The sequence below is a fragment of the Mandrillus leucophaeus genome, unplaced genomic scaffold (assembly GCF_000951045.1).
Source record: "Mandrillus leucophaeus isolate KB7577 unplaced genomic scaffold, Mleu.le_1.0 Scaffold710, whole genome shotgun sequence".
Lineage (NCBI taxonomy): Eukaryota > Metazoa > Chordata > Mammalia > Primates > Cercopithecidae > Mandrillus > Mandrillus leucophaeus.
This window is the reverse complement of record NW_012107698.1, coordinates 634,491-641,440: the sequence shown is the minus strand read 5'-3', so window position 1 is coordinate 641,440 and position 6,950 is coordinate 634,491.

The following is a 6,950-nucleotide window of genomic DNA, read 5'->3' as shown; positions in this document are numbered from 1 at the left end:
CTTCATTCACTCCGTCAATCAACAAACGTTTATTGAGCATTTGTTGAGTCAGGCACTGGGGATACGAACATGAGTAAGATACAGCTCTTGCTTTCCAGGAACTCACAGTCTAGTGGGGGAAGACATAAATGGGTATAGCTGATTGTAATATGATGTGAAAAATGGTCAACAAAGTGTGTGAAAATCAGCAGGATACAGTGAATTCTCCCCTGAGGGAATTGAGGGCAGTCTTCTTAGAATAGGCAGCATTTGAACTGCTTGGGAGAAGAAACATGAGTTTGTTAGCAGAGATGGGTGAGAGGCATTGGGTAGGGGGAACTGCACAACCAAGGGAATGAAAGCTGAAAGGGTACAGTGTGTCCAGGGAGGGCAGGAGAGTCAGCTGCTGGAAGGAGGTTGTCTTAGCAGGACAGTGATGGGATACGGCTACTGTGATGGTCAGTTTCAGGTACCAACTTGACTGGGTTAAGGGTATGCCTTTGAAGGTGTTTCTGACAGAGATTAGTGTGTGAGTCAGTGGACTGAGGAAGATCTACCCTCACCCAGTGTGAGCGGGCCCCATCCAATCAGGTTGAGGGCCTGGACAGAAGAAAAAATGGCAGAGGAAAAGCGTATTCACTGTTTGTACTGGAGCTGGGACACTCTTTTCCTGCCCTTGGACATCAGAACTCCAGGTTCGCTGGCATTTGGACTCTGGGACTTGCACCGTCTGCCCTCTGGGTTCTCAGGCCTTCAGCTTCAGACAGTTACACCATTGGCTTCCCCGATTCTGAGGCCTTTTGACTCAGAATGTGCCACACAGCTGGCATCCCTGCTTCCCCCGCTGGCAGATGGCATATTGTCCGACTTCTTGGCCCCATAACTGCTCAAGCCAGCTCCTATAGCAAATCCCCTCTCCTGTATCTGTATAGGAGATATAGATGGCAACATGGACCTGGGCCTGAAACAGAGGGAGTTACTGGTCACCAGTGCAGGGCTGTTGAAGTGCATGCAGGTGAGAGATGACCAGTATCCTAAGCAAGGCCAATGCAGGGTGGATGCAGAGAAGGAGACGCTGCTGAGGCAGGAGTGATGGGCCTCATTGCATGTGAGGCATGAGCCAGATGAGTTGAGGGTGTTTGAGCTCTACAGTGTTGAGGACTGTGTGGGTGGTGAGTGTCTGAGGTGAGCACGAGGCTGAGGACGGGCGTTCTGAAGTTGGTGGCGGGGGACGGTGGCTCTCCATGCCTCAGCCTGCTGAGGGGCTCACCACCCTGCTCCCTGGCTTTAAAATCTGGAGAGCAAAGCTTTTATGACTGGGCGAGTAAAAAGGCCATTGTCATTCATTTTGTACCCTATGATTTGTTCATGCTGGGGGGCTGGAAAATGCTTAGGCATTTCTAGTGAAGTTGCCTTCCCATCTCAGTGTCAGCTCTTGGAGGGAAGCCGAGGAGGGAATCCACCATTATTTAGCACTGACTTGGGTCTGGCAGTCCATCCACGTGATCTTACTTAATCCTCAGAACAACCTTGTGAGCAAAACATTATTACCTCTGTTTCATGATGAGGAAATTGAGAGTCAGAGAACCCTCTAGGGCCCATTAAGATCCTTAGTCTAGTAGGCAGTACTCTGATCTGGCCCCTGGGCTAATGCCCTTCAAAGGACTGTTTTGGTGTAGTGAGAAGTGCTCAAATTCCACCTCTGCCAGGGGCGAGTATGCCTTCTCAAGCACTCACCGTATCTCTGAGCCACGATTTCCTCAGCTCTTGTAAAATGAGACAATCCCTTTCTGGGGAGACTGCTGTGAGAATTACCTAGAAGAGAGGCAAGTGCCCCACGGGGCAGCCACAAGGGAGAGAACCATCTTCCCATCTCTTCCCTCTCCCTCTTTTAGAGACAGTGGTACCCTGGAGACCTGAGCTCTTTGGTTTATGTGGCTGGGTGAGAGGCCAGGTGTGGCTTTGCTACCCCAGGATGGGCAGGGTCACTTTATTCCTGTCTGTTACTGTCTGTGAACCCAATTTTGTCTACCACCAATTCATATGTTGAAGCCCTAACCCCAGAGTGACTGAATTTGGAGTAAGAAAGTAATTAAGGTTAAATGAGGTCATAAGGATGGGGCCTAGTCTGATATGATTAGTGTTCTTATTAAAAGGGACACTGGCTGGGCACGGTGGCTCATGCCTGTAATCCCAGCACTTTGGGAGGCAGAGGTGGGAGGATCATTTCAGGTCAGGAATTTGAGACCAGCCTGGCCAACTTGATGAAACCCCATCGCTACTAGAAATACAAAAATTAGCTGGGCATGGCCGTGTGCGCCTGTAATCCCAGCTACTCGGGAGGCTGAGGCAGGAGAATTGCTTGAACCCGGGAGGCGGAGGTTGCAGTGAGCCCGGATTGTGCCACTGGACTCCAGCCTGGGTGACAGAGTGGGACTCCATCTCAGGAAAAAAAAAAAAAAGGACACCAAAAAGCTTGCTGTCTCTGCCATGTGAACACATGGAATTAAATCTGTGAATTGACTTTAGCATTTAATATTTTATCTCCATCTGGAGAATGTCTTGAACAAGTGAAACCATTTGATGGAGTCTCATAAATGCCTTCAGACAGTAGAAGTTTGTTTTTACAAGTTTTTAAAAATAGTAACTTGATTCATATGTATAATTCTTAATTTGCAAAGATGAACTAGGGACTTATTTACATCACAGCATAATTATTTGATTTTGTAACAGATTCATATAAGGGGGGCGCCCTGGGTACAATTAATTAGGTGGTGGATTAAAGTAGCAGGTGGTTTGTTTGGAATTAATTTTCTAATGCGTTTCAAATCCACTAGATAACTTGATGTTATTTGGTCACTTGACCACTAGGTGGCAATAAAGACCAACAGGCTACAATCCCTTCCCTACCCATCGGCCCCGCTTCAACCCCAAAAATGGAAGCCAGAATTAGGGTTGGGCTTTTGTCCAGGTATAGCAGCTGTGAAAGAGATATAATTCATTGAAGACATGTAAAAAAATCCCACCGATGGAAGAATCTCCTATTGGTCTGTTGTCTGCTGTTACTATGTTAGGTTCACACAAAGAAATGGAATGTAGCCAGCTGAAAGCTGCCTGTTGGGATGATTCTTCAGACCATCCCGTGAGATAGGCATGGCAGGCACTGTTCCCCCACTTTACAGCTGAGGAAACTGAGGTTCAGAGAGGTTAAGTAGAAGTCATGTCTATGGTGATTTGGGGAAAGCCTAGACTTTTTACAAAGCAGAGATTAAGCAAGTTTCCAGATTCCTAGGGACTGTTTTCTTACCTACTTGTCCCTCCAGTGCCTGTCACCACCACCTGGAAGAAGAAAGACGTGGAAATAAAATAGCAAGTCATCTCTGGAGTCACTAGATACAGCACCTCTGTCATAGATGACAGAACCCTAGCTCAAAAAGCGTGATCTGGAGATAATAATAGAAAGATAACAATATATAGCATTAAAATAAAAACTGTCAAAAGTGAGACCCCTCTCCCATCCAAGTACTAACCAGGCCCAACCCTGCTTGACTTCTGATCAGATCAGACGCATTTAAATTGGTATGGCTGTGGACACATAGCAACCCTATACTCAGTTTAACATATACCTTGAGTCTGATCATAAATGGCCCTGACGTTAGCTTTTTAATGATTTTGTATTATATTTTAACAATGTGGGCTTACACCTTCTCTGTACCAGGGCCCCTCTTCCATGTTTGAATTGTCCTGAAATATAGGAATCTAAGGGCTTTTATTTTTTCACAATGAAAGCAAATCGGGCTCTTTAAATAATTTAGAAGACTTTCTAGAGACAGTGAGTACTTAATTTCAATAATCTGTACAACAGCTTGCACATTTTTGTTTTCTATTTACAAGGATCTGACACAATTGGCATCTTCAACTTTGTGTAAACAGGGGGAGTGATTGGGAAACTTGTCACAGCAGAGAAGGTGGCTGCTCTGAAATCAATGTTACTCTGTCTGGAAAAATAATTGCTACCTTTCTCTTTTTAATCCATATGTACATTTGTGTGATACCCCAAATTGACTCTGAAATCAGAATTTTTAACCTCAATTACTGATGTGGTAAAAATAGCTGTAGCTATATTGTCCTGTAGCTGTGAAAGCCCATCACTGCCTCTAGGCTCAGGACCCTCAAAGGGGATCTTGAAAAAATCTTTTTTTCTTTTACTTTCATTTAGCACCAAAGATCTTTAAATGCATCATGACTGAGTCTTTCCTGTGTGCTGTATATGAAGAAATGCAGAAAGCTGGTTTCGTTTGGGGCAAGATAAGATATCAGTCACAGAGCCTGGGGCTCCAGGAGTCGTGGCAAAGTTGCCTAAGGCATCTGCAGATACAGTCCTGGGGGCTGTATCCCAGGACCCCTCCTTTGATCTGGTCTTACCCTCAGGCAGCAAGTTCCCCTGACAGCCTGCCTGGAAAATGCTACTTACAGTGCTAACACCCTCGTGTGCTGCCCACCATCAGAGCTTTCTTGTTGCTATAGGATTTCTGGGGTGGGAGGGTGGTGCTGGTGGGGGAAGAATCTACAGCAGCTCTGGACACTCAACATGTTGGGGAGGAGGGAGAATGAGGCTGGCTTAGCCTGAGTCACCCAGAAAGCAGAGCCAAGGCTGAATGGGCTACTGTTTTATTGGAGAGTGCAATCCCAGGGAGCAGGAGTGAAGGACAGGGGAACGACCTGTTGAAGGAGGGAGAACCAAATGCGAGAATTTGAAGATGTGTTATTGAGTTGGCCCACACCCAAGGCAACTGAGTGCCCAGTCCCAAGGGACTGTCCTCTGAGAATCTGAAACCTGAATCTCCTGTGTCTCAGGAATCGATTGTGCCTCATACCCTCAGGCACAGGAGAGGGAAGCGTTTATCTGGCAGCTCCTGTCTCCTACTGGCCAGGCCAATGCTCCCTGGATGAGCTTCAGGGCTGTTCTTCCTGCAGGGGCTTTGAGAAAGACAGTTCTCCTCCAAAGGGGGCTGTAACAGCGGGTGCATGGCACGTCCTGTGAGAACAGAAGAGGATCAGAAAGACAAGACGCACTGAAAGAGATGATTTCCTTTGTCACGGAGCCCTATTTTACTTTTGCCTTTTAAAGTATTAACCCCTCCCTCCCCACATACGCCTGGGTACCTCTTCATGGGAGAAGAAGGGTTTGTGCTGTATCTGGCCCTGGATACTTTCATGGGAAGTGATTTTTCCAGTTTCTTTTTACTATTTTTTTTTCTATTGAGTTGTCTATCTTTTGGTTATTGATTTCTAGGAGTTTTAAATATATATTTTGGGTAAAAGTCTTTTCAGTTACATGTTACAATAATTTATTTCCTACTCTGTGCCTTACCTTTTCTCTGGCTTAATGGTATATACATATAATTTCTTTTTGAGGAATAGAAGTTCTTAATTTTAATATAGTCCAAATTATTGATTTTTCTTTTATGGTCCTACTTTTTGTATCTGGTTTAAGAATATTTCTCTACCTTAGGGTTATAAAGATATTCTGTGTTACCATAGGAAAGCCTTTCCCCTTTAGATCAAATTGATTTGGCCCACTAAAGGGTTTAGTGTTTGTGTGTGTGTCTCACCAGCTCTGTGTGTGTGTGTAAGAAAAACGGAGAAACCTGCTCAAATTTGCATATTGAAAAAATATCACTCTGCTATTTGGAGAGCAAGAAACACTGGGAGATGAATTAGGAGGCTATTGCTCTAGTCTGGAAGATAGATGAGGAATAGGTGGGTATGTAGGGGGCTAATGAATATGACTTGGTGATGAATTAAATAGGTGGGTGAGGGAGGGCTTAAGGACTACCCCTAGTGACTCTTCTGCTGCTGCCAACCAATGCCTTTACCTTTCTTCTGTCTATTATTTCATTGCCTTTTTCTAATCACTTCCTATTTCTTCCATGCCTCTCCTGACTCTACCTTCTTTCTGAGCATCCTTTGGCTTCTGCTCCTGTTGCAAATTACTAACTCTGCGGGCAGAGCCAAATAAATTCTCCCAAGACACTGACTGGCCCAGGTAGTCAGCATTATTTCTGTTTGGGTAGGACAGCACAGCCAGAGCTCTCATAGGCAGTAGGTCAGCACACATGTTCGCTTGCTGGGTGGCCCCTTCATTATGGCCAGGGGCTGGTGTCATGGGGCTCATGGAGTTAATGAGCAGTGCACACTTGATGGAGATGAACATTTAGGGTTACTCTGTCTTTAGGGTCTTTCAGAAACACAGTTCCCCTCAGAAGGGGGCTGTGAGTAACAGGTACATGGCATGTCCTATGAGTATGGAAGAGCAGCGGAAAGAGAACACATACTCAAGAGGGCAAATTTTCTTTTTCACTTCATGTTTTAAAATGTCTAAATTATGAGCTTGCTTTCTGAAACACATACTTAGAAATTTCTCATGACTCGAAAACAAATGTGAATAGCAAATGTAATATTTGAAGCTGGCCTCCAACACAGAGAGTTTCATTTATTAATAGTATGCCAGTCAGAGCCTTGGCTCTGAGATATTTTGTTCATGCATAAACCATACATTCGAACTGACAGTACTATTAATGATGGAATGCAGTTATGTATGTTCATGGTAAAAGAGCAAAGTATGTATTTTTGAACCTGATTATATACAAAACAGATTAAAAACAGTAGTTTTAGAAAACAAATATAACCCTTGATTTCCTGTTCAGTAAAACATGTCCATGAGGAGGTCTCTGAAAGCCTTACAGTGAAATATGAGGGGAAGGTGTGGAGTTGCAAGGGGTTTCATTTAAATACAAGGCTCATGTATTAATATTTTCATTGATTTATTTCCCTGCCAATATGTTCTGACATAAATATGGTGATCTATAATGTATCGACCATAAAAGTCAACATTATTTTTAAAGCTGACTCAGGGAAATAAAACCTCATTGTTAGTGCTGATATATACGGTATGTTATCCCGTTGAA